Here is a 27,812-nt window from a genome sequence, read left to right as displayed (position 1 = left end):
ATCTTGATCAGCTGGGTGGAGGATGATGCTGTTCACTGAGATAAGAGGTAGTGGGAGTGTCTGGTAAAGATGACTGGGGTTGGTGCAGCCCGAGTTCTGAATGTGTTTGAAGTGCCTTTGCAACAACAAGGAGATGTTAGTGAGCAAATGGAGAGGAGAGGTATGATATGCATCCCTAAGGAGGCACACATGTCATGTTAGGGCATGCACAAATTTTATTTTAATAACTATATGTTTAATTTAATGTCACAACAAATGATTTTAGAACTGTTAAGTAGAATTCTGTGAGTCCACTTAAAATTCATTTTTTAAAGTAAGTTAGAAGGTCAATTCCAAAATGGCAGTGGAGTAAGTGGAAGCTGCAGTGATACTCTCCCAGGACCAAACTGGAATTACAACTAAAATACAGAAAAACCATCCTGAATTATCAACTGAAGACTAACTGGAGAGAACCCTGATAACCATTTCATCAGAGAGATGCAAATTAAAACAATAATGAGGTGTCACTTCACACCTGTCAGAATGGTTACCAGAAAAAAAATCAACAAATGACAAGTGCTGGCAAGGATGTGGAGAAAAGGGAACCTAGTGCACTGCTGGTGGGAATGCAGACTAGAGTAGCCACTATAAAAAACAGTATGGAGTTTCCTCAAAAAATTAAATATGGAACTGCCATTTGACCCAGTGATCCCACTTCTAGGAATATATCCTAAGAAGCCGGGAATACCAATCAGAAAGAATGTATGCACCCCCATGTTCATAGCAGTGCAACTTACAATAGCTAAGATGTGGAAACAGCCCAGTGCCCATCAGTAGATGAGTAAATAAAGAAGCTGTGGTACATTTACACCATGGAATACTATGCAGCAGTAAAGAAGAAGAAGAAGAAGAAGAAGAAGAAGAAGAAGAAGAAGAAGAAGAAGAAGAAGGAGGAGGAGGAGGAGGAGGAGGAGGAGGAGGAGGAGGAGGAGGAGGAGGAGGAGGAGGAGGAGGAGGAGGAGGAGGAGGAGGAGGAGGAGGAGGAGGAGGTCCCCTACCCTGAGACAGCATGGAGGGTCCTGTAGAGTATTATGCTAAGTAAAATAAGCCAGTCAGAGAAAGACAACTGTCACATGATCTCACTCATATGTGGAATCTAATGAAGAAAATAAACTGATGAACAAAATAGATCCAGAGACACAGAAGCATGAACAGACTGTCGAATCTGAGGGGAGGTAGGGGTGGATGGAAGAATGGGAAGAGATCAACCACAGAGCTCATAAGCATAACCCATGGACACAGACAATAGGGTGGTGAAGGCCTGGGGTGAGGGGCATAAGGAGAGTTGCTAGAGGAGGTCAATGTGGACATTACACATTCTGTGTCAAGACCAAATACTACACACTGTATCAACAGTAGATGAAATGATGACAGAAAGCAATTTCCAGAAACCATGCGAGACAAGCTGAGCAGGACCCAACAGAGAAGGACACTCCTTAGACCAGACTAACTTCCCTGAACCACACTCAGTAGGTTAAATAAATCCCCCCTGTGCCATGATGCTTCATGGCAAGAAAGAAAAGAGAAGGGGAGGAAGAAAGGCTCAGAAAGGCTGACCAGGTAGGTACTAACTATAAAAGAGACTAAGTTTATCTACAAGAGGCAATTTGAGCTGAAAGAAATAGCAACCTTTAAACGGCAAATTTAATTCCCATCTTCTACTCTTGTTGGTAGAAAAAAGGTGTTGCAGCCGAAAGCGGTTTGGCTCAGTGGATAGAGCGTCGGCCTGCGGACTGAGAGGTCCCAGGTTCGATTCCGGTCAGGAGCATGTACCTGGGTTGCGGGCATATCCCCAGTAGGAGATGTGCAGGAGGCAGCTGATCGATGATTCTCTCTCATCGATGTTTCTAACTCTCTATCTCTCTCCCTTCCTCTCTGTAAAAAAATCAATAAAATATTTTTTTTTTAAAAAAAGGTGTTGCAGATTAGACTCATTTTAGAATTTAAAGAACGTTCTTTTCTGTTGTTTGTTTGTCTGGGTTGGTGCTACTACATCTGTTCTTGCTTTCTGATATTTCCCAGCAACCAGTCAAATGCCAATGTTTAGTAGGTGCTAGAGAGATATTTAATTGATGAATGAATGAATAGAATGCCCTTTTCTCATTTATCAGAACTCACTTCATACATCATCCTCTCTGGAAAGCCGTTCTGATGCTCTCTCATCTGCTCTCTTGGCTAATCCCCATCCATCTGCATATCATGGCATCCTGTGCATACCTTGAGCATTATTTGTGTCTCCCTGTCCAGTAGTTGTGCTCTTGCCTCTAGAGTCTAGACTGTGAAATTCTTGGCTCATTTGTCTTTGTCTCCCCTAGATGTCATAAAAGCATATCTTGTTGAATTAATTCATTAAACTGTGAATTGTGTGCTTGAAGCAAAGGCTTAAGAGATGAACAAGCATGGCCAAAACAAGGGAGAAGGAAGAGCTGAGCAGTGGCCATGACTGAAGATGGGGCTATTCAGGCTAACCAATAGACTCATCTTAGCCCTGAGGAGGGACCAGCTTCAGAGCATCCTAAAGGCCTTTGGCAAGCTCTGGAGCAAGGGGAGCTTGGCAGGATCTGACTGTCGATACACACATTGTACTAGAAAGTATAGCAAAGGGACCAAACAAAGGTAGTCCCAGAACTCAGGAAACTAAAGTGCCTTTCAAAACTGGATGATTTCTACACACACACATATATACAAAAGGGCAAGATGAGCTCACAAAAGAATTGGCATTCTCCAGCCACCTCCCACCTGGCAGCCTTCCGACCTCCTTGGCAAGGGTGGAGCCAACAGACACTGCTCTGAACGGAGATTGTGTCAAAAGGCTGACTTTTCTTATATATTTCTTGCATTTTACTTATTATTTTAAAATCCTGACATGTATTATTAATTGGTTTCATCCAGTTGGAGATCCACATGAGTAAGCTCTTATTCAAGCCAACTTGAATTAATTTGGCAAGTATTACTAAACCAAGCATGTGCTGAGCAAAATCTAAATATCTCAACCAAGATGATAAGCAGCCATGGTTCCTTAGCTGTAAAGACATGCGGCTAAGATTTCATTTGGGGATGGGGGAACTCTCAATAAAGCCATATCTGGGTTTCTACTGCTGTTTGAATATTGATGTATTTTGGATTGTGACATTTTTTAAGACTGATGCTGTCATATTTTTCAAGATGGGCAATTCCCAAAACTTTTTAACTTCCTCATAAAAGTAATACTGCCTTTGTTGTACCCCAACCTGCTGCCTTCCTGAGTTCCCTTCTGCTGCAATTCATTCTCTCTGATATCTTGAAAATAACACATACAATTTATATAATTAGCACTCAGTGTTCTGGACACAGCATATGATCTTGAGTTTTCCTTAAGACTTCCTGAACTCTCCCTTACTCGTTCTTGGTTTGCACCAGATTTTACAGTCTCGGCATCTGCACTGTGGGGACGGCAAGAGTGTACATATTTGCTATGGAAAGCTCCTCCTACAGATGTCCTCTGAGAATCCACTAAACAGGAGCTCGTGTTCTCTCAGAAAACCATCTCAGATGCCAGGGGGCACTGTGAAGCATTTGTCACTGCCTCCCAAGTTCTTCCTGTTCAGCTCAGGAATTCATGCATGTGCAATGCTTTGCATTTGCTGGGGTGTCACGAAAGCTGGAGAACAGAAGGGAAGCTCTGAAACCACATATTCTCTTGGCTCATTTGCTGAGAAGGGAAACACTCTGACAAAAACAACGGTCCTTCGCGTTTCTCACACTCCTCTGTGCAGTCTGATCTTATGAATCTTTGGGTTCTCCCTGCTGTCGCTTTGGCTCTCGTCAAACCCAACGTTCTCCCTTTGGAGGCATCTGTACTGGTAATGACTCTGGCACTACAAGCATCCTTCCCATTGCCTTATATTGCGGTGCCTTTGAAACTCACAAGAAGTTTCTCAGCCCTGCAGTTTTATCCTGCCATGAGTTTTGCAAAATGGAAGGTCAAATCTTTCTGGCAGAACCTTATGTACCAGCAAGTAATGCCACTATAAAAATAGCCCTAACCCTATAATCAATCAGCAGATGTGCAGGCACTACGAGAAACACAAAGGGGAACTTAAAACATAGTCCCATCTTCTAAGAATTTACAGTTTATCTGAAGAAGTAAATAAGAAATAATGGAAAGAGTATATCATCCAGTGCTCAGTGATGTGAACAGGAATTACAATAGGTGATAAGAAAGTGGAGAGACCTGGGCCTCCGGGGATGTTGGAGGTAGTGCCGCCTTTGTGGCGGCAAGTGTTATATTAGGCTTTGAAAATATAGGGAATTTAATTGAGCATAAAAGAGAGGGGAGACTATCTGAGAGTACGAGAACAGAGGCTCAGAAACACAGGTGAGCATCACCCGGGGAGGATGAGGGATTATCTGAACTAAACTCCGTAACATTTGTTCACATCCATGGGTCTCCATTAGCTGGTATTTTCCTTCATTTAAGAACTCGTGCCGAAACCGGTTTGGCTCAGTGGATAGAGCGTCAGCCTGCGGACTGAAAGGTCCCAGGTTCGATTCCGGTCAAGGGCATGTACCTGGGTTGCGGGCATATCCCCAGTGGGAGATGTGCAGGAGGCAGCTGATTGATGTTCCTCTCTCATCGATGTTTCTAACTCTCTATCTCTCTCCCTTCCTCTCTGTAAAAAATCGATAAAATATATTTAAAAAAAAAAAAAAAGAACTCGTGTCTGTGGATTTTTGCTTTTTAGGGAGATTGCAACATATGGGCTTTAAAATGGGAAAAACCCTGGGCTCAGATCCCACCTCTATCGTTACTAGCTGTGTGACCTTGGTCATGTTGATTTAATCAACATCTCAGTTTTCTTAACGGTTAAATGGAGATGATAATGTCACGTTTTTCACAAGGTTATTTTGAAAATTAACTGAAATGTCTATAAATAATACATAGCCTGCCACACAGTAAACACAAAAATGTTATTTTATTAATGAATTAACTTTTTCTAGTGCTTCTTACTGATTTTCAAGTCAAAAACTCCCGCTTTAGCTCAACCAATCTTATTCCTTCTTGACTGAAAAACACTACCTCTTCTATAATGCCTCCACTGGTCCTCTGAACTGAAAATAACTTCTCTCTTGTGAATTTTCACGGCTTTTACGGTGATCAGATTTGGGGGTATTCATCAAGGTTTTGCCTTTGCCACCTTCCAGCCTATAATCTCGCTGATTGCATGATTACAGGACAAAACCCTCTTTGAGCTTCCAGCAGCACTTAGCACAGCACCCTCCCGTTCATAGTGCACACCCCTGAGGCCTAATAAACTTTGAGAACTGAATTCAATAGTGAATAATGTTGAGAAAGAAAATGCGGAGGTTAGGGGAGGTGGTTTCTACTTTAAAGCACATACCTGTCTGCATGACCTGGTCTGACTATTGAGCTGTGATTGTGACAGTGTTTATTGGGACTTTTCCTATTGGCTCCTCTGAGTTTGGGCTGAGGCCCCAAAGCAGAGAACAATGGCTGATGAGTGCCCACAATTCCTAAACAGAGGTGTCGTGCATGTCCTTCTAGAACTTGCCAAGATATAGCCAAACAGGCTCAGCAGCTGGCTCCCCTTCCTGCGTGCAGGAGAAGGTGAGGGATGCTTTGAAATGGGAAGATTCTTTTCACAGGAATTCCAAAGAAGAGAGGGTGCTATGTATTTTCCCCTCATTTCACTAGTCCTTTCAAATGAGGAGCTTTGCTGGCTTTGAGGTTAAAGAGTTCCTGGGGAAGCTTGGTACCTGTTCCCTGGACTCGGGGAGGGGCCACAATGGCCAATGGTCCTGGCTATTCCCATGAGAAGGCTACTGGGAAGTCTGGCTGTGCTGCAGCTCGAGGATGCCGGTGTAGTTCCCACATAAAGTAAGTGATCCCATAGAAGGTAACTGGGTTTGAGTCATCTTGAGAGAAGATCACACAGGGGGACCATATGCTGGGAGTATGGTCCCCAGAATAAGAAAGGCTGGAAATAGGAATGATATTTAAAATACTTACTACGGTAAGATAGCAGCACTAAACCATGAGGACGGAATCCAGCAAATAGTGAAATATCCTATACAGATCCATACTGGCTGAATATCAGTCTGGTCAGAAGTGTTTCCCAGGGAGCAAGAGTTGGGTGGGTGGAGCTGGGATGTAAGAGGTCAACTACTAGGGAGATGCCCAGTGTGGAAGTCCACAGTGGGAAGATGTCAAAACAGCCAACCAAAGTGCCCGTAAGAGAGTCAGAATTGGGGCAATGCAATAAAGACTTTGTGTTTCCCCCCTAATTTTCTCTCCCTCTGCACCTGCCAACCACGAGAAGGAGAAAAGTGGAGTCAGGAGAGGAAATGAACAGACCACACGTGCTCTTTCCTTTATGCTGGCTGGGAAAACCCCAGATAAGGGCCTGTGCCAAAGAGAGGCAAGAAGCTATTGATTACATGAGGTGAAGTCCTTATGCTCATTTCATAAGAGACAGTTCAAAAGTGATTGAAAAACTACAGAAGCCACCCAACATTATTATGTAAGAACAGAAAAGAGAGACTGGCTTAAATATAGGAATCAGAGAAAAATTATTTCCTAAGGCACTCTTCTGTGTCCAACCTTTTCAAAGTACTGATTACAAAGCATTAAGACTTTCAGAAGCTGTCATGTAAGAATTCTGGCATTTAAAAAAATCACCCGTTTGCACCTCTTTGTTGATTTCTCAGCCAAACAGCACTCTTAAGAGTGTATCTCTGACATGGGCCATTTAGTGCAGAACAGATGAGAGGAGCTCATTTCCCAATGCTAGGAAGACCCGATTATAACGTGCATGAAGTGGGAAAATAATTATGCTCTTTACGGTGGCTGAGCTAGAGATGAATATTGACATCAGTCCTTGGACACAATTAATTGCCCTCTCTGATATCTCATTTCCACTGTGAGAGAAAAAATACTGTTGGTGGTTGAGGAGATGCAGGAGAAAGGGCAAAACTAAACAGCATCTCAGAGTTTTAATAAAAATAATTGGCTTCCCCGTAGCAGCCATCTCGAATTCTCTGAGGGTAGTAGAAATGGAAGTGATGTAGGAAAAGAAAATAGGAAATTAGCTAATTTCCATTTACCGTCTTATGTTGATCATGACCAGGCTCAAAAGAATTAAAATTCCAAATAAATTCTGAACCAGAGACAACGTCAACAAAATCACTAATATGAACATTTTTGAAGAGATTAATTTATATTCAAGCGATGACAGTAAGCTCTGAAGACATTTTTCCTCCTGACAGGAGTGTGACACCACAATCAGGAGCCCACAGTCAGAACTGAGATTAAATCTGCCTCCTCCTAATGGGTCTTCCTCCTGCCAAATACCATCAGGTGATAAACACTAAGGAACACTTCATAAAATATATCCGATTTACTACAACTCAAGTAGACCAAAACTTCTAGGCCAGTCTTTAACAATATGCATGAAAGTTGGTTGGAAAAAGTGAGTTCTCTGTGAAATAAAAGTAAATCACTTCTAGGGCTACAATGTCTTTGTTTGCCATTCCTCATAGACAAATCCTTATAGGTAACTAGGAGAGGTTCTGGGAGACCCAAAGGGGAAATTAATTGTAAAACAAGAGAAGTTGTGCTAGGCATAACAATGGCCTGTCCATAATAATAACTCTCAAAAATGTCCACATTCCAATTCCTGGAACTTCTGAATACGTTATGTTACATGGTAGGGAAGTTAAGGTTGCAGAAGCAATTAAGGCTGCTAACCAGATGGCTGTGAGATGGGGAGACTATCCGGGATTACCCAACTGGGCACAATCTAATCACAGGGGCTCTTAAAAGTGAAGGACCATATACTGTACCTCAACTCTAATTGAAAAATAAAAACATATTATTAAATAAAAAATAAAATAGAACAAAAGTGAAGGACCATCCCTGGCTGTGCTAAGGTAAGATGTAAGGATGAAAAGAGGTCAGAAAGACGTGATGCTGCTGCCTTTGAAGATGGAAGGAGGGGGCACAAGGCAAGGAACATGGTGGCTTCTAAAGCTGGAGCAGCCAAGTTGACAGATTTTTCCCTTCAACATCTAGAAAGAAATGCAACCCTGCTAAAGGCTTGATTGTAGCCCAGGCACTAGGATTTTAGCTTGAGACCTGTGTCAGACTTCTGATCTTCGGAACTATAAAAGAACACAACCAGCTTGTGTTAAGTTGTTATGGTAGCAATAGAAAGTAAAGGTAAATGATTTAGGTTATAGCCTGTTTCAAGAAAGCCTCCAAGTAGTACTAGATATCAGATTATGGACTAAAATTAACATAAATCCAAATCAAACAAATAATATGGGAGAGAGGGAGGGTAATTGATATTACACAAAGTTGGCTTTGTTCAAATTTAGATCTCTAAACCAACCAGGAAAAAAAGGACATCAGTCAAAAAGGAGGTAAAAACTCAAAAGGAAGAAAATATAAATAAAATAAAACTCCATGATAATAAGTATTTGGTAGTAAGTGTAATTTTTTGTGTGGTTTTTTTTTTCCAATTTTCTCCTTCCCTTCTCTAGCTCTGGTTCTCTATTCTATTTATATTACATTCTCTCTATCCTCTGTTATTTAACTAATACGTAATAGTGAATTAAAGTACATTTTTGTTATATGTTGTATTTATCAGATAGAATCCTATGTTTCTTATTCTTAATTATTAATGTGAACAACTAAACTTTCATTTCTTCCCAGGAGTATAGCTCTCAATTGATTTTCTTCTGGGACTTGATGTTCCTCACACTCATATGCTATTTCTCAAATGACAGAGGACAAGTGGTGTTAACAGGATTGACAATAGACTGATCCTACACAAAACCATTTGAGTGCTACCTTATTTGTATTTTCCAGAGAACAGAAGGTGACAAATCGATCCAGTAACTGCTTTGCCTAGAAATCTTTCCACTAAATGCTCTCAATGGGAAAAATTCTGAATAAAACAGGAGACACTGAAACCCTTCCCTCCCTACCACACGCCCCCATGAGCAGAAAGCAATGAACTCTCAGTCAATTGCCTATGAACTGTGTTCCCAGATCTCAGCTGCATTGCCATCATTTCAGATCATCCCCATCAATACCAGATGGCCCACCCAGATACATGCTCATTAGTCATATGTTTTTAAATGAGCCCAGTTCACACACCCACCCGATGGTGGGAACGGAAATGATTACTCTGGGTACCATGATGTGTGACTATCAAAACAACTGTTTAGTGTTAACTGATTTGCATAATGGTGGAGAACACCCAAAGTTCTGTTTTGGGGACAGCTTTCCTATTTCTGAAGTTCCACAAGCCGTGCTAGTTTCTAAGGGATGAGAAGCCATATATTAAAAACCATGTCTCACACAAACACACACACACACGTCCTATACACCTAACTCTAGTCACATGAACCCTCAAAAGCAGAAGTAGCAGCTGCCCTGGAAGTTTCCATGCCACGGACAATGTATTCAGTCTCCAGGACAAGATCCGAGTGACCACTCAACTCTAAGAGGCAGATGAGAATAATCTGGTTGAAAAATATCCCTAGCTGCATCATGAAAGAATGCAAAATCTTTTCCCTTCTTCTACCCAGTAGGTGAGCAGTGTTTTTTAATCTTCCAGACCTAACCCTTGAAGAGAATGGAGCTATTTGTTTAAAAAGCCTGTGCTCATGGGGAAAAAACAGTTAAAATGGGGTTTTGCCCAACTTCAGTGTAAGAGGATTTTTTGAAGATATGGAGGATGGAAAGGTAAGTGGGTTCTGCCTATGAAGAGATCAGTGCCTCAACCCCACCTAATGCTCCAGGACTAGGACCTTCTTATAAAGCTGGAAGGAAGATTTCCAGCGACTGAAGACACATGCTTAGAGATTCATGGTCAAATTTCCTAAGGCAGAACTGGGGGTGAAACAAATAGACTTTTAAAAGGAATAATTGCCTGACTTCCAATGAATGGAAGCAGGCCCTCCCCAACTTCCTGAAGTGTTAGAACCCTCCCACTCTTATATAATCCCAGAGAGTAGAAAGGGACCACCAAATATGTCTAAAATTTCTTTTCTGATCAGATAGGCAGCCAAAACTCAGAGCCAAGTATAATCTATAATAATAAAAGCATAATATGCTAATTAGATCAGACATCCTTCGGAAGGGCTGTGAGGGAAGCCCGGGTCCCAGATGCCAGAGGGAAGCCGGTGCCAGCAGCGGGGGCGGGGGGGGGGGGGGATGGAAGACCTACTCTTGCACAAATTCCATGCATCAGGCCTCTAGTATAATAGATAAAAATAAAATAAATATATTTCTTGCATCCAAATATGGTGGAACAATTTATGCCCCTTAGAAAATGATGAGGATGAATCTTATCATGACTCAAATCCCAGTACAAGCCTCCCTGATTACTTTCACCAAAACTCTTACATCTCCTTATTTTGTGACTTCATTTTACTTCAGACCCCTAGTCTCATGGTCACACCATAGTTGGACCTTGTCATCACCCAAAAATGTACAACTTTGGCATCTTAAATGCAAACATTTCACTCTCTAGAGCAGTGGTTCTCAACCTTCTGGCCCTTTATATACAGTTCCTCATGTTGTGACCCAACCATAAAATTATTTTCGTTGCTACTTCATAACTGTAATGTTGCTACTGTTATGAATCGTAATGTAAATATCTGATATGCAGGATGGTCTTAGGCAACCCCTGTGAAAGGGTTGTTAGACCGCCAAAGGGGTCGCGACCCACAGGTTGAGAACCGCTGCTCTAGAGAGTCTCCTCTCCTGCTAGCACACTTACTTAAGTACCAACATTTTAAAATGTTTCAACCCTATCATGACATCTAATCCATTGGTCCTATAATTTTTTTCTCTATCAGAACCTCATCTTCCATTCACTTCCCTCCTTGTTCAGCTCAAATGACATGCTCCATCATTATAATTACACTATAATGGGTGTTGGCAAACACCATAATTCCCTTGTCTCTTCTCTCCATCCACCATACCCACTGGGGAAAAAACCCACCCTGGTAGCCATTCACCTTTTCTGTATCTGCACCCAAATCAGCTTAATATTGCCAGAGAAATTCAAATAAATGACCAGGAGAATGGTTTTGCTTTTAACTCATATTCTCACATCAGAAATAGACTCTCAACAGCCCAGCAATTCTATTCCTTTCCATAGTGAACTTCATTTCTGATTCTCTAAGATTACTCTTTCACATGTTTCCTCAAATTTCCCTCTAGACTCAGCCTCAGCTGCTGATCTTGCCTCATGCTTCACAAAGGGTCCTCATCCTTATACCACCAGATCTACAGGTCATTGCCCATGGGCACACATCTTCTACAGTCTCCTCTGTCATAATTAAGGAAGTGACCTGTTCTTTTCTAAGTTTATCCCAGTGCAAGGACTTTGGTTACCATCACTGTCCTATGACCTGCTTCCCATTCCTCCTTAATCCTCTTCAACCAGGCATCTTAACCCACTTCCCTCACATGTCCTCATTGTGGATTGTGCATAGCGAAGCTCTGGATTTCTGCACAGTCATTCTGAATTGCTCTCTTAGATTTACCCAGATTCTGTTTTAATTTTCAAGTAGATAAATACATGTGATTTTTCTTCTTTGTAACATTAATGCATATTATGTATTTTGTTTCTATAGCCTACTTTAATATTTCTACTATAAAGTAGAATGGGAGCAATGAAAGCAAATAGAGCAGGCACCATTGACTTATTGTTAAATTTAAAGAGAAATTTTTGTGACTTTTTAAGTGTTATTTTGAAATTATTTCATACTTTAAAATGTTGCAAAAATAGTAAAGAATTTATATACATCCATACATTATATGCATAGATAGACACACACACACAACACACACAGCAGGAAATATTAACATAATTCTAAAAGTCAGAAATACACAAAGAGATATATACTCAGAGAAATGTCACTGTCTCTATCCCTCTGCCCCATGCCCATCCTCACTCATTCCATTCTCTTCCACTCACCCATTCTATGGTTTTTCCCTTGTACAAATAAGAAGATACATATATATTTTGTTTCCTCTTCTTTCTTACATAAAAGATAGCAGCATACTATATATACACATTCTTCTGCATTTTATATTTTTCACTTAAAATATACCCCTAGAAATCATTCCATACTTTTGTAACCCTCCATTGTATGGTTATACCACAGTTTATTGAATCACCTTCCTACATATGGGTATTTAAGTTGTTTCTTATACTTTACAATTTTTAAAGTGCCACCATGTGCATATATATTTTGAGATTTTTGGAGGTATTTCTTCAGGGTAAATTCTAGAAATGGGATTGCTCAGTCAAAAGGTAAGTGCATATACAGTATAATTTTATTAGACTTTTACAACTGGATGTACCTGTTTGCATTTTACCAATAATGTATTAACGTGGCTCTTTTGCACAGCCTCACCAACAGCACCTTTAGTCATACTGTTTTGTTTTTTATATACAGTAGGTCCTCAGGTTACATGGGAGACCCGTTCCTATGGCGCTACGTAACATGATTTTCACCGTAAGTCGGAACCCACCTACATAAGCACCTACGTCACTCACATGGAGCACATACACAGCAGTAATGAAGTGAAACAGTAAAAAAAATTTAAAAGAAAGATTACAATTCCTGACCTTTACTTGTGGTAAATAAATAATAAAAAACATAAAGCACATATGTACATACGTCGAAATGATGGAACTTTTTTTAAAATAAATAAATGGGAGATAGTGACATAACCACGAAACGACATACGTCGGACTCATAACCTGAGGACTATCTGTATACTTACTAGGGTCCCTAGGCCTGGCCAGCAATCAGGGCCTTCCTTCCCCCGGCTGCCAGCTGACAGCCGGGGCCTTCCTTCATTCCGCACCGCCCCTGGTGGTCAGTGTACAGTTAAATTCTCGGTAGGTCGAACTCCCAGTTGGTGGAACTCCCGAAGGGACAATTTGCATATTAGGACAATTTGCATATTAGCCTTTTATTGTATAGGATTGATTTCAGAGAGGAAGGGAGAGGAGAGATAGAAACATCAATGATGAGAGAGAATCATTGATTGGCTGCCTCCTGCATGCCCCCTACTGGGGATCAAGCCAGCTATGGGGGCATGTGCCCTTGACTGGAATCAAACCTGGGACCTTTCAGTCCACAGGCTGATGCTCTATCCACTGAGCCAAACCAGCAAGGGCAGTCATACTGTTTTTAATTTTCACCAATAGGATAAGTGAGAAATAGTATCACAGTGTAGTTTTTCATGTGCATTTTCATAATTACAAAGAGCTTTTCGTTAATATAATGAATGAAAGTTTATATCATTAGCTTACTCTCCAATCAACTTTTTGAATTTTATTCTCTCATTTTTAAGAGTTCTATATTTAATAGAGATAATACCCTTGATCTACAATATATGGTTAAATATTTTATGCCAGTTTATCATTTGTCTTTGTTTATGTGCTCTTTGACATACAAACTCTTATTTTTATATAGTGAAATTTATCACTCTTTTCTTTTATAGCCTCTGGATTTTTTTTTTAATTAAATCTTTATTGTTCAGATTATTACATTTGTTCCTCTTTTTTTCCCCCCCCATAACTCCCCTCCTCCCAGTTCCCGCCCCACCCTCCGCCCTCACTCCCCACCCACTGTCCTCATCCATAGGTGCACGATTTTTGTCCAGTCTCTTCCCACATCTCCCACACCCCTTTCCCCCTCAAGAATAGTCATTCCATTCCCTTTCTATGTCCCTGATTCTATTATAATCAACAGTTCATTCTGTTCATCAGATTATTTATTCACTTGATTCTTAGATTCACTTGTTGATAGATGCATATTTGTTGTTCATAATTTGTATCTTTACCTTTTTCTTCCTCTTCCTCTTCTTAAAGGATACCTTTCAGCATTTCATATAATGCTGGTTTGGTGGTGATGAACTCCTTTAGCTTTTCCTTATCTGTGAAGCTCTTTATCTGACCTTCAATTCTGAATGATAGTTTTGCTGGATAAAGTAATCTTGGTTGTAGGTTCTTGGTATTCATCACTTTGAATATTTCTTGCCACTCCCTTCTGGCCTGCAAAGTTTCTGTTGAGAAATCAGCTGACAGTCGTATGGGTATTCCCTTGTAGGTAACTGAGTTTCTTTCTCTTGCTGTTTTTAAGATTCTCTCTTTATCTTTTGCTCTTGGCATTTTAATTATGATGTGTCTTGGTGTGGTCCTCTTTGGATTCCTTTTGTTTGGGGTTCTCCACGCTTCTTGGACCTGTAAGTCCATTTCTTTCACCAGGTGGGGGAAGTTTTCTGTCATTATTTCTTCAAATAGGTTTTCAATATCTTGCTCTCTCTCATCTTCTGGCACCCCTATAATTCTGATGTTGGTACGCTTGAAGCTGTCCCAGAGGCTCCTTACACTATCCTCACATTTTTGGATTCTTTTTTCATTTTGCTTTTCCGGTTGGATGTTTTTTGCTTCCTCGCATTTCAAATCATTGACTTGATTCTTGCGCTCCTCTGGTCTGCTGTCGGGCGTCTGTATAATATTCGTTATTTCAGTCCGTGTGTGCTTAATTTCTAGTTGGTTCCCCAATATAAGATCGAGGGTCTTATTAGTTTTCGTGTAAATCTCATTAAGTTTATCGGCAGCTTCTAAACAGTTCTTGAGAGACCTTAAAAGTGTGGTTCTGAACTCTATTTCTTCCATTGACAATTTTGTCCTGTTTCTTTGTCTCCGCATTTTGTTATGCTTCCTTGGTGCACCCCCTAGTGGTCTTTGTTCGCAGTCTTATAGATAAATCTTGATTGTTGTAGCTAATTCCAGGGAGGGTTTGACCTCCAGGCCAAGTGGCTATGAGAATCAGCTGTGTCAGCAGTGAGAGAACTTCTGTCTTCTAGGGAGGTGCTAATCTAGCCTTTGCCTGAGGCTATCTGGCAAATGCCTCTGTGCAGGGCTTGGGCGGGGCGGGTCGCACAGGATCAACAGGGTGGGCCGGAGAGAGCAGTTATGGCGGCTCTCAGTCCTGTCCCCAGGGGCTCTGCCTCTCTGAGTCCCAGCACCCGCTGCAAAGCTGGGAGAGAAAGCTGCACTCCCTCTGACCGAAGCCAGACAGTCCCGCTTCTCCCGTTTGAGTCTGGGTCCCTAAAGACTCGCCCGGATCTGGAGCTCAGAGTCTGCGACTCCCTCCCGATTGAAGACGCCAACCGCGCCCTCCGCCACCAGCCCGCTCCGCGCACTCCGCACCTCAGAATTTGACTTCAGCACTGCGCCTCCTCTGAGTGTCCGTATGCGTTTCTCTTTCCTCCTAGTTGTAGGACTTCCACTCAGCCAGCGTTCCTGTGGTTCTGGGTGATGTCCCTTCCGTGTTTTAGTTTCACTTTTGAAGTAGTTGTTCAAAGCAGCAAACTCCGGCGTTAACCTATGCCGCCATCTTCCACATACCTAGCCTCTGGATTTTGAATTACAGCTATAAAACCTTTCCTTATATCTAGATTATAGAGTGTTTCATTCAATTTTGTTGTGCTACTTGGTCGGCTTAATTGTTTATGTGTAAAACCTTCTAGAATATAGAATTTATTGTTTTGTGTGGTGTGGGAAATGACTTAATTTTATCTTTTCCCAAGTAACAAACAGTTATTTCAGCACTCTTCATTAAAAAGTACATCTTTGACTTGGTAATTTGAGATGTAACCTTTATCATGTGCTTAATTTTCTTGTGTACTTGAGTCTTTTTCTGAACTTTTCATTTTAGTTCACTAGTCTGTTTGTTTGCTCATGTACCAATATCACACTGCCTTAATTATAAAGGCTTTATAGCATGTGTCAATGTCTGACAAGATCAGTCTCCCTAATGGTTTTGCTTTTTTGCTGTTTCCCTGGACATTCGTTTGTCCGTTTTTCCACATGATATTTAAAATTTCCTGTCTGGGTGCAGAAAAAAAGTTATTGGTGTTTGTATAGAGATTCAGTTAAACTCAGGCATGAATTCAAGGAGTCATCCTATCCAAGAATAGGGCATGTCTTTCCATATGCTCAAGTATAGTTTTGAGTCTTCCAAGAGTGTGTTAAAATTCCCTCAAATAAGGTTTGCACATTTCTTATCATGTTTATTTCTAGGTATTTCATATTCTTTTTTTCCTGCTGTTATGTTGGGTTTTCTCTGCCTTATAACCTCTAACTCGTGTGTGTGTGTGTGTGTGTGTGTGTGTGTGTGTGTGTGTGTGTGCTATGAAGGCTATTAATTTCTGTATGTTAATATTATGACCTGGTAGTTTTCTACATTTTTATTGATTTAGAAATTTTATCATTGGTTCGCTAGAATTTTCTAGGCATGCTATCACATCATCTGCAAACTGAAATAGTTTTACTTCTTCTTTGGCCAATTCTTATTCCCCAGCTAATTCTGCTTGTTTAATTGCATTGGCCAACACCTCCTATATAATGTTGAATAGCAGTGGAGATAATGGGAATTGCTCTAAGTTACTCTGTCTAAAGTTGTTTACTGATACCTTTGGTACTTAAAGGGTTGCTTGGCTAGATATAAATTTTTAGTTTACACATTTTTTTATTTATTGAAAATGCTGCTCCATTGTTGCCTTGCTTTTACATTGTTTTTGAGAAATCTAATGCCAATCTGACTCCTTCCCTTTTTTTAATCTGTATGTGGTGGCCTGGAGGATTTTTTTGTATCTCTTAAGTCTAATTGGTTTTCTCAACTATGTCTTAAAGTTAATTTTTCTGGGTTAATTTTACGTGCATCTTGTGGGCTCTTTTAATATGTAGATCTAGATTTTTGTATTTCTGAAAAGTTTTCTTGAATTATGGATTTAAATGTTACTTTTGTTGTTCTCCAAAGGGTTTTAATCAATACTTACTATTTCTTCTTTTTCTTCCATTGCAGCCACTTCCTCTACAACCCATTTATTCTATCTTTATCCCATTTTTATTCTCTTGGTTATTTTTGTCTTTCTTGAATACTCCTCATTAAATTTCCTTTGAGTCTATTCTCCTTTGAGCAATTTGTAATTTAGTTTTTATTTGTGAGATGATTTGGTCTTATTTCTTCTATTTCTCTCATGAGTTTAATCAACTCTCTTTTCATTTCTTTCTGGGGTTTTGTCTATTTCTATTTCTTTTTTGCATTTCTTATTCAAAATAAGTCATCATATCCCCAAGTGCTTATTTGAGGATATTTCATCAGTTCAGAATATTGACTTACAATTTTCTAATGTTTCTTGCTTGCTTTGTGTATTGTGGGGAATTTTCATCAGCTGAAATAAACTGATTCTCATTCTCCGATTCAGTAATTTTAATTGTATATAGATTTATTCAGGTTTTTGCCTATTCATTTTGTGCATGTGAGGTGCTTTTCTAGATTCCACATTCAAAGGCACCATCTCCCATCAATAAGCAAAGTCTACTTTCTTCAGTGAATGGGTTTTGATGTTTTAGCTTGTTTATATATTCTTTTTATTTTGCAATAACTTTAGGTTTATAGAAAAGTTGCAAGTATACAGAAAGCTCCTGTGTACCCCTCAGCCAATTTCAGTTCCCCCAGTGTTAATTGTAAAAACTAAGAAAACAACACTGGTATATTACTATTAACCGAACTCTGAGCTTTACTTGGATCTTCACCAGTTTTTCCATTAATGTGTTTTTCTGTTTCAAGATCCAGCCTAGGTTACCACCTGGCATCTATCTTTCCTCTGCTCTATGTCACCCTCTCAATCTTTACTAAGTTTTCATGACCTTAACACAGTGATGGCGAACCTATGACACGCGTGTCAGAGGTGACACGCGAACTCATTTTTTTTATTGATTTTTCTTTGTTAAATGGCATTTAAATATATAAAATAAATATCAAAAATATAAGTCTTTGTTTTACTATGGTTGCAAATATCAAAAAATTTCTATATGTGACATGGCACCAGAATTAAGTTAGGGTTTTTCAAAATGCTGACACGCCGAGCTCAAAAGGTTCGCCATCATTGCCTTAACAGTTTTTAGAAGTACTGGTCACATCTTGTCGACTGTCCCTCAATTTAGTTTTATCTGATGTTTTCCTCAGATCAGACTAAGTTTAGGTCTGAAAAAAAAAAAGACAAGCTTGGAAAAGAATGCCACAGAGGTGAAGTGACCCTTATCACAGCACCTCACAGGGTATAGGATATTTTCATGATATTATTAGTGATATTAAACTTGGTCAAGGTAATGTTTGCCAGTTTTTCTCCACTGGAAAGTTACTATTTTTCCTTTTCTATACTCTTTGAAAGCAAATCATAGAAGCCCACAGTCAAAAGGGAGAGTGTAAACTCCAACTCGTAAAGAGAGGAGTATCAACAAATATTACATACAGAATTCTTCTGCAGAAAAAGTAGTCCCTTCTCCCCATCTATGTGTTTATCATTTATTTATATTAGTATGAACTTATCTATATTTATTTATTCTTTATCTTATAATCCAAGATTTGTATTTTGTTGCTAAAAATATTTCACCTTTGACCATTGGTAATTCGTTCAAGTTGGCTCCTATGTCTTTTTGACATGCCTCCATCCTTCTACTTTTTGAGAAATTTCTTACTTCTTAGTACCTATGTTTGATTTGGAGTGGGCATGTTTTGTTTTTCTGGAGGAGGAATTGTGGTCCTTTTGTTTTATGTGGGTTTTTTTTTTAATCCTTCTTTTTGGTCTCGAAAGACTCTAAATATCCTCCTATCTTCCCCTTAACCGCTCTTCTTGCCTTCTTTACCCAGAGCTTTCTAAAGACTGCCACCTCATATTATGCATATTTTAATACCATGCCTGTAGTCAGTGCTCTGATCTAACAGAACACTTTTTTATTCTTTTTTAAAATGATAGTTGACATGCATCATTGTATTAATTTCAGATATGCAACATCGTTATTCAACGTTCTTCTAATGCAGTGGATCTCAACCTTCCTAATGCCGTGACCCTTTGATACAGTTCCTCATGTTGTGGTGACCCCCAATTTCGTTGTTACAAATTGAACATAATTAAAGCATAGTGATTAATCACAAAAACAATATGTAATTATATATGTGTTTTCTGACGGTCTTAGGCGACCTCTGTGAAAGGGTCGTTCGACCCCAAAGGGGTCGCGACCCACAGGTTGAGAACCGCTGTTCTAATGTTTCACGTAAACATTTTCTTTCTGGTGACTGCTTTACTGGGTAGAGAAATTTCAAGGCCCCACCCCCACCGCACCTCTCTCGTTCTCTCTTCCTCAGTTTTTCTCTGAGCTGCCCTGACTTGCCACAAATGCTTGCAACAGAAGCATGAGCACTCACTCTTTGGGATTAGGTGCTTTATTGTTTTTCATTAAGAGGAAATTTGACCTTCAGTGTATTTTACCCTTTACATATGCTGTAACATGATATCATGTGTTTCTGATGGTCTATATTGTATTTTAGAGGATATGGAGATACAGATGTTAGCAGTGTCTGTAACCGCCCACCCCTATGAATGATGCTTGATTCCTATGCCTACATCAACTTAAGTTTTCTTTATCCCTAGTTTCTTAGACTGTTCCCTTTATTTTTTTAATAAATCTTTATTGTTCAGATTATTACAGATGTTCCTCTTTTTTTTCCCCCCATAGCTCCCCTCCACCTGGTTCCCACCCCACCCCATGCCCTTATCCCCTGCCACTGTCCTCATCCATAGGTATAAGATTTTTGTCCAATCTCTTGCTGCACCCCTCACACCCCCTTCCCCCAAGAATTGTCAGTGCCCTTTCTATGCCCCTGCTTCTATTATATTCACCAGTTTATTCTGACTTAATTTTTAGGTTCACTTGTTGATAGGTATTTATTTGTTGTCACCTTATTGTTCATAGATTTTATCTTTACCTTTTTCTTCTTCTTCCTCTTCTTAAAGAATATCCTTCAACATTTCATATAATCCTGGTTTGGTGGTGATGAACTCCTTTAGCTTTTTCTTGTCTATGAAGCTCTTTATCTGACCTTCAATTCTACATGATAGCTTTGCTGGGTAGAGTAATCTTGGTTGTAGGTTCTTGCTATTCATCACTTTGAATATTTCTTGCCACTCCCTTCTGGCCTGCGTGGTTTCTATTGAGAAATCAGCTGACAGTCATATGGGTACTCCCTTGTAGGTAACTAACTGTTTTTCTCTTGCTGCTTGTACGATTCTCTCTTTATCTTTAGCCCTTGGCATTTTAATTATGATGTGTCTTGGTGTGGTCCTCTTTGGATTCCTCTTGTTTGGGGTTCTCTTCACTTCCTGGACTTGTAAGTCTATTTATTTCATCAGGTAGGGGAAGTTTTCTGTCATGATTTCTTCTAATAGGCTTCCAGTATCTTGCTCTCTCTCTTCTTATGGCACCCCGATAATTCGGATGTTGGTACATTTGAACTTGTCCCAGAGGCTCCTTACACTATCTTCATATTTTTGGATTCTTTTTTCATTTTGCTTTTCCAGGTGGGTGTTTTTTGCTTCTTCATATTTCAAATCTTTGACTTGATTCTTGGGATCCTCTGGTCTGCTGTTGGATCTCTGTATATTATTATTTATTTCAGTCAGTGTATGTTTAATTTCTGACTGGTCCTTTTCCTTTTTTTTTTTTTTTTTGGCATTCTCATTAAGATCCTTGAAGGTCTCACTAAGTTCCTTGGAGGTTCGTAAACGGTTCTTGAGTAACCTTATAACTGTGGTTCTGAACTCTATGTCCTCCATTAGTTTGCTTTCCTCCATTTCTTTCATTTGTGACATGTTTCTTTGTCTTGGCATTTTTGGCTGACTGCGAGGACCCACTGTGTCTATAAGAAGAACTGCTGTGCTGGAGACACCCTTATGGGGCAGGGCTTGCTTCAGTGGGGCTTTGGTGCTCCCACTGAAGCAAGCCCTTAGGGATGTCCCTTAGGGATGTGATGAGTTGAAATCTGGTATCTGACCAGGGGTACCCTGGCTCCTGGATCTACAAGTCAACCACTGTGTGAGTCCACCCAGCAGGAGCTACAGTGATATCAGCAGGTTTCTCCTCTTTGTTTGGGATTTGGAAGTTTTGGAGCTCTCTGACACAGCTGCAGTTAGATTAGGCTGCAAAAGCCGAGGTGATTCCTTTGTGCCATTGAGCACAGCTTGGGAGGGGATGTAATTTGAGTGGGACAGGTCTCAGAGAATCACCAGGGTGGAGCAAACAGCAATGGCTGTTGTTAGCGTCTCTGCGACTCCGCATCTCTGCAGTCCCGCGCCCCCACAGCAACAATGATCCCTGCAAGCAGCTCTGCGAGAAAGCCACCCTCACTTTCCAAACTGCTGCAAGACAGTCCAGTTTCTCTCTGTAGGAGTCTGGGACCCCAGAATCTCGCCTTAAACGAGCTCAGTGCATTCGAGAGCTTGTATCTCCTTCCAATTGAAAAAAAACACGCATCCAGGTGCAACCCACCTCGCGCACACCTTTGTACCTCTGTTCTTGGCGCCTCTGCACCTCCTACCCGGTCTCAATGCACTTCTTTCTTTCCTTCTAGTTGTAGAACTTCCACTCGGCCAGCTTTCCCGTGGTTCTGGATGATAGCTGTTTTGTCTTATAGTTGTAGCTTCAATGTTGTTGTGGGGGGCAGCACGCACAGGTTTATACCTTATGCCGCCATCTTGGTTCTCCCTAGAATTTTCCCTTTAAATGGGTGTTTATTCTTACCAAATGCTTTTCTACATTTATTGATATGGTAAATGTGGTAATTGACATTCATAAATTCTTTAATGTAGTGGTTACATTAATAAATTTCTTTAAGGTGGTCCTTCTTCCATTATGTAATAACATCTAAGTTTCCTTCTTGGTATTTGTCATAATGTGTCACTCTCTCCTGATGAATTATGACTAACATGTGGTTGTCAGGAGCCCATTCCCTAAAGGCAAAGGATATTCCATTTTGTACATCAATCTATATTCAATATCCAGTGCAGTGCCTCAAACCTTATTAATGCTCCACAAAATCTTCCTGAATGGAGGAAAAAGAGAGAATGACTGCTAGACAAAGTCCTCTGTGGAAGAAATCTGTGTTATTTCTCAAGCGGCTCCTAGGAAGCCCAAGTTATACAGTTGTGTGTACGTGTATGCTGAAAGGATCAACTTGGGAGACTTGGGAAATGTTTACAGTGGGAGAAAAAGAATTCCAAGCAGATTGTTAAAATGGTTATTTAAATGCACAATGAATCTTTGCCACTTTGAATATCTGTCTTTGCTACATTTCTCTCTCACAGAGAAGACTGGAGATAATGACAAGGGAGCCATTATTTCCAAACCTCAATTTTCAAAAATAAAATGCAGACTAAGCACCAAAGAATCACTTGCAAATATATCACTTACTGCCAAAAATCAAAGGAAGCAGGACTAGCCTTCAATTACTTAATCAACTGATCCACAGATACCAAGGGCCTCTGCCATATGGTCTTTCCTCCATCTGTCTTCTGCTCTAATGACTACTACACTGCAGACAAAAATTACATTTCACTCTATCTCTCTGCATTTCCCTCAACCTGGAATGCCCCTCCTTTCCCCTCCCCATTCTCCTCTGCTTTCTGACTTCCTGCAAGGTCAAGGACTAATGCTACATCCTCTAGAGTACCTCCAGTTCTCCCACCTGGAAATGAGTTTCTCTCCTCTGCTTTCTGAGATCAGTTACTTTGTTATTTGAGTCAGATGTGGGGCGGGCTATGCGAAGAGTTTAGTATTCAATCTGTGGCAGTGTGAATATTAAAATAAGAGTTCAAGGGTTCAAAAAATCATAATGAGATTTTGCACCTGAATATGTACACTTAAAACTACATATAATTGCAAACCTGTCCTATCAAAACTAAAACTAAAAACCTCATGTAATTTAGAAAAAAATTTTAACTACTTGCTTGGGAAAAAAAATCTTGAAAATTTGGTCCATGGTAGGGAAAATAACAAATGACTAATGATCAAACAAGAGGGCATATGAAAAGGTTGATGGTGACCTTTAAAGAAGATCTCCAAGCCTGGGGTGGAGAATTGAGCAGAAAGTCATACAGCTCAAAGAACAGCTAAAATAAAAGTAGAGAATCATGTAAGGAAGGAGTGAGATGGGAGCTGTCAGCCATACTTCAGAGGAGTGTGAATTCTTGGGAAATAAGCCCAGGAGTAAGGAGCTGAGCAGAGCTGACTGCTGACTTTCAGAATTGGAGCTACATGTGGAGCTGCTGTGGAGCTGGATCCTTTAGATACACTTAGAGCGAATGTGACCAAAGCACCCCTGAGACACAGCACTACCTTGTCCACGAGGCCACAACTGAGTGGTCTTAGCTGACAATCTAGAGGGGGGAAAATGGTCCAATTTGAATCTGGGTGAAAAACTGTCTCACCTGGAGTCATTTGTGTGTACCCTTTTCTCTCTTTGAAAAACTTTCACATCACTGTATCTTTCCATTAAAACATGCATATAGCTATGTCACACCCAGGGCATAATCAACCGATGTTGCTCTATGAGTCTTAAAATATTTCCAACATTACTTCTACAATCACTTCAACAACTCTTTCAGAACTTGGGTAAATTACCTAAATTATAGAGCTATTAAATTTTAACCCTGGAAGTAACAGTAGATATGTTCAAGGTCTGGGAAGGCAATAAATGAATTTGTTATGATTGTCAACTGTGATTGATTGCTCCTGACTGCTTAAAGTTCTGCTCTGAGAAGAACTTTATGGTCATTTCCTGTGGAAAGGGTGCTGAAATTCATTAGTGACTTCTACTAGGGAAAATAGTAGCTTGTATGCTGTGTATTTGCCATCTCTTGTATATAGGACAATGCCTCATTCTATAGAAATGAGAACTGAGTTTTAGAGAGTAAGTAACTTGCTGAAAGTCCAATAGCTACTTAATATCAAAGCCAAGATAACCTAGATCTCCTATATCCATGCTCATTTCATTGTACAATACTGGGATTGAGTTTTGGGTTGTTGTTTTTTTTCTTACAGACAATTCAATTTTCCTATAGTACTAATCCCATTTGTTTGAATGTAAAGAAGGTAGCTAAAGAGACATTAATAGTAAAATTTCAAAACCTAACTTAAAGAGTTGGCATATTACTACTATATCCATATCCCTAAAAACAAAGCTACTTATTTTAAAAGATTATTAAAAGTTATGTTAACATAAAAAGTGGCATTATTCGTTTCCTCAAACCAGTATATATTAGTTATCTGTGGTTGTATAACTACTTGATTCAAAACATAGTGGATTAAAACTCTCACATTTCTATGGATCAGACATTTGGGAGTGGCTTGGCAGGGCAGTTCAGCTCAGGCTTAAATTAGGTTGCAATCCAACAGGGTTGAAACTGGGGTTATCTCAAAGCTGGGCTCCTTTAAACAATGGAGATGTGAATAGCTAGAGGCTGAATACCTGGGCTCCTCAGGTATCCTCTCTGTCTCCATGTGGCCTCTTCACATGGTCTCTCCAGCCCAGTGGCTTTTAGAGTAGCCAAACTTCTTACATGTCAGCTCAGGCACCTCAAAATACAGGCACTGAGAGAAAGAGAGCTGTCCTACCTTTAATAATCCAGCCTCAGAAGTCAAATACAGTCACTTCAGCCATTCTCTATTGGTCAAGGCAGTTACAAAGTCCACCCAGACCTTAATAAAGGAGTGTCAACGTCACAATATCAGGAGACAGTGAGGAATGAGACATATAAAATAATCTGCCATGCAGGATTAGTAAGAATCCAAAGTTGTCATTTCAGGGAAGAGTTCAAACGGAATCATATTATAAAGTTTTTGGAATTGGGATAAGATTATTATTTCTAATTACAGTTGCCACGGCACCCAGTTAAAGTTGAAACTCAGATAAACAAATGAATCATTTTAGTGTAACTATTACCCAGGCAATATTTAGGACATAATTAGCCACCCAAAATTATTGAAATTCAAATTTAGCTAGACATCCTGTATTTTTATTTACCAAATCTGACAACACAACCCCAGATTGAATCAGATAGTCAAGAATGAGACAATCTTCATGTCAGTGTCACCACTACTCTCCCAGTTAGCCTGACCAAAAGTGTCTTTTCTGAAGCTATTTCTATCTCTGGAGTGGAACATTGACTTTCATGTTCCAAGACTAGTGTGACTTTAGATCATTGTCTTTTTAGCTCTCTGATTTCCCAGAGTTTTCTTTTTCAATCTTTCCACTGTGCATAAGCTGATCTCCTGGCACTGGTTTTGTTTCCTGACAGGCAACATTAATTCATTTTCACATTCACACTAAAATCACTTCCCTCTCTGTCTAACAACAACAATAATGGTGAAAGCCCATTTGGAAAACAGCTTGATGGAACAGCTGCTTCGTACTCATTATGAGTCTAACACTTTCTCTAATTTGGGGGAAGGGATGCCCACAACTACAAGTATATTGCCAATCAGGTATCCAGTAAACACTGCACTCCTTTTTCTGATGTATTTTTCTTACCCATGCAGTTAATTACAAACTGTTTACTCAATTTTTTTTTAATTTTTTTTTTTGCACCACTAATCTTTAGGCCTACCTAACCAGGATGTCTTGAAATGGTTCCCCACATTATTTCATAAGTTCCAAAGCTGCCTCACATTCCCAAAGTCAAAGACTGGCTTAAGTGCTCCCCTTTATAGAGTATCATTCTCTCTTGCGTAATTTATTCTGTGTCCCCAAATTAAGATCTGAGACCTAACTACATAGTCTGTTCAGCATTATGTCCTTCCTCTGCTACATACAAGTACGTGATGTGATGACTCATCAGAATTCGTGTTGCAATGGGAACTATCAAAGTTATGTACTACTACTATAGGAAATGGCCTTGGTAGCAAGATAATATTAGGCCCTAGCCTGTTTGGCTCAGTGGATAGAGCGTCGGCCTGCAGACTGAAGGGTCCCAGGTTCAATTCTGGCCAAGGACACATGCCTAGGTTGCGGGCTCGATTCCAAGTAGGGGCCGTGCAGAAGGCAGCCGATCAATGATTCTCTCTCATCATTGATGTTTCTATCTCTCTCTCTCCCTTCCTCTCTTAAATCAATAAAGAAATATATTTTTAAAAAAATAAAAAAGATTAATATTAGGCCCTTCCATTGAACTCATAGGTAGATCCAGCTTTCCTCTTTTATTGTTACAACAAAGTATGTAGTGGACACTGCTGGTGCCATCCCAACATTCATTGTCTTCTTTTTCCTTAATAACAAAACCTCAGTTTTATACAACTACCCACTTCCTCCCACCATGTGTCTTAAGGGACAGTTGGGGAGCACAGAGATCCAACACTAAGATTGATCATCATGTATCCTGATATACACCAACTGGGCTTGTGAACAGTCTAAGTCAAAGAGAAAGGGTATTTCCCTGGCCACTGTTACTGGCCCAGGAGTAAGCAGGTGGACATGGAAAGGAGAGCGGTAGCCCAGTACACTGAAGGTGACCTTGAAGTAATGTCAGAACTAGGCTTGGAATTAAGTCAACACAAATACCAGCAAAATGGCGAGACAGAAGAACCTGGGCCCTTGATGACATTTCTGAGCCACTGCTTTGTAACACACCTGAAACAAACAGAAGATAATAAATTTTCTTATTGTTTAATCATTTTGAATCAGGATTTTCTGATTCTAGCAGCCTAAAGCATCTTCACTTCCACAAGATATAGGATGAGGGATCCAGTCAAAAGGAAAAACAATGTTTTTAACTTTTCCCCCAAGCCCGGTCCCTTGATTCTCTCCCTCTCTCTCTCTTTTTTTTTTAACAGGTACTTAATCCACTGTCACCTCAAACACTGTGGTCGAGGAAATCCTGAGGCATAAGTAGTAGGCAACAGATCAATAACATCCCATCATGCCATGTGACCCAACAAATTGTAAGCCAATAAATTACCTAACTCTCTCAACTTACATTTTCCTATATAATCAGTCTTTACTATACACCAGTGAATTTTCAGGATCCTGCCATTGCAAGTATCAGACATTCTAAGCAAAACCACAAGATTTATTGGCTAACATAAGTGAGAAATACAAAGATCAAATTTAATTTCAGTTACAAGTAAATTCAGAGTTTTTAATGATGTTGTCAGTATTTTGTTCCTCCCAAATTTTTATTAAATTTACTTCATTATGGTGACCTTGAAGTAATGTCAGAACTAGGTTTGGTAGCAACCATAACTCCCAGCAGACCCAATTTTAAATATTCCTTAACGTCAGATGTATAGGTCACTCTTTCTCCATCAGTATCCATATAAATCCCTAAAAAGGGACTTGATTGGTTCTACTTCAAGTAACAGAAGTATTAAGGAAAGAATTGTGTCCCCCAATATTTAGATGCTGAAGCCCAAACCTGCAATGTGTCTGTATTTAGAGATAGGTTTATGAGGTCATAAGGGTGTGGCCCTAATCCTATAGGGCTGATACTCTTATCAGATACTAGAGGCCCAGTGCATGACATTTGTGCACTGGGGCGGGGGGTGCCTTTTTGCAGCCCATGCCCTTTCGCCATCTGGGAGCCCTTAGGGGATGTCCGACTGCCACAGAGGCAGGCCGCTGCGCTCTCCAGCTGTCAGCTTTCAGCCCCAGCCATCAGCCCAGCTTGTGGCTGAGTGGCGCTACCCCTGTAAGAACACACTGACCACCAGGGGGAAGCTCATGCATTGAGCATCTGCCCCCTGGTGGTCAGTGCATGTCATAGCGAATGGTCATTCCACCGTTCAGTCGATTTGCATATTACCCTTTTATTATATACTAGAGGCCCAGTGCAC

The sequence above is a fragment of the Myotis daubentonii genome, chromosome 4 (assembly GCF_963259705.1).
Source record: "Myotis daubentonii chromosome 4, mMyoDau2.1, whole genome shotgun sequence".
In the NCBI taxonomy this organism is placed as follows: Eukaryota; Metazoa; Chordata; class Mammalia; order Chiroptera; family Vespertilionidae; genus Myotis; species Myotis daubentonii.
Note: the sequence above shows the minus strand (reverse complement) of the source record.